Source organism: Penaeus monodon, chromosome 22 (assembly GCF_015228065.2).
Source record: "Penaeus monodon isolate SGIC_2016 chromosome 22, NSTDA_Pmon_1, whole genome shotgun sequence".
In the NCBI taxonomy this organism is placed as follows: Eukaryota; Metazoa; Arthropoda; class Malacostraca; order Decapoda; family Penaeidae; genus Penaeus; species Penaeus monodon.
The window spans coordinates 2,127,509-2,128,874 of record NC_051407.1 but is presented as its reverse complement, the minus strand read 5'-3'; the positions used below and the strand labels follow the sequence as shown (position 1 = coordinate 2,128,874).

General features: G+C 50.2%; 1 protein-coding gene across 1 annotated transcript in view; it reads left to right on the top strand.

Annotated features, from left to right (window-relative positions):
• The window catches only part of LOC119587634 (NK-tumor recognition protein-like), a gene marked incomplete in the record, with an annotated part of 11,510 nt that overhangs the window by 1,468 nt on the left and 8,676 nt on the right, over positions 1-1,366 (top strand).

Here is a 1,366-nt window from a genome sequence, read left to right as displayed (position 1 = left end):
CAAAATATAGTTTCTTAAGTTGTTGGTTTATTTTTTTTTTAATGTTCTTTATAGGTGTTAGGTGGTTAGCTTTAGTTAGTTTGCAAGGGTTTAACAGTTTAAATGTATCTTTATTCATTTGTATTATTTTTTAATCCAGAAACCTGATGTTTTTACACTTATAACATGAATGAAAAGGAAAATTTACATATATACCCTGATATTTGTAACAGGACAGTCCTATGCACCTTATAGACATGTACACATACGCCTTTCTTTGATCCACTATGAATGGATTAATTTACATCATCAGTGATAAGCCTCTTTGCTTTATCAGCCTGTCCCTCTGTAGTTGCTTCATCTTTTTGAGTGATAACCAGTGCCATAATCTCCAATTTTACCTCCACTGTAGCCTCTACCTCTTCTACCAGCACTAAAACCTCCACCTTTTCCCTTACCACTGTATCTTCCACTTCTTCCACCATGGCTATAACTTCCCCTGCTTCCACTACTACTATAGTCTCCATCTTTACCATCACTGTCATATCCTCCACCTCTTCCACCTCTTCCACCACTGCTATAGCCTCCATTTTTACCACCACCATAGCCTCCACCTCTTCTGCCATAAATTCCATTTTTTCCAACACTGCCATAGCCTCCACCTCTTCCACCACTGCCATAAATTCCACTTTTTCCACTACCACTGTTTCTACCTCCGTAGCCTCCTCTGTAAGCTCCACCATGACTTCCACCTTGGCCATAACTTCCACTTCTACCATAACCATGATTACCTGTGGGTGCAGTAATTACATATCCTTCATTCCCACCATACCCACTTCCTCTCCCATTCCCACCATACCCACTTCCTCCCCCATGCCCGCCATACCCTCCTCCTCCTCCGCCTTGCCCGCCATACCCTCCTCCTCCTCCTCCGTGCCCGCCATACCCTCCTCCTCCTCCCCCATGCCCGCCATACCCTCCTCCGCCTTGCCCGCCATACGCTCCTCCTCTTCCTCCCCCGTCCCCGCCATACCCTCCTCCTCCTCCTCCGTGCCCGCCATACCCTCCTCCTCCTCCCCCTGCCCGCCATACCCTCCTCCGCCTTGCCCGCCATAACGCTCCTCCTCCCCCGTGCCCGCCATACCCTCCTCCTCCTCCCCCGTGTCCGCCATACACTCCTCCTCTTCCTCCCCCGTGCCCGCCATACCCTCCTCCTCCTCCTCCGTGCCCGCCAAACGCTCCTCCTCCCCCGTGCCCGCCATACACTCCTCCTCCTCCTCCCCCATGCCCGCCATACCCGCTTCCTTCCCCATACCCACTATATCCACTTTCTCCCCCGTGCCCACCATACCCTCCCATTTTATGAGCCGCTTGTAAAGCCATATAA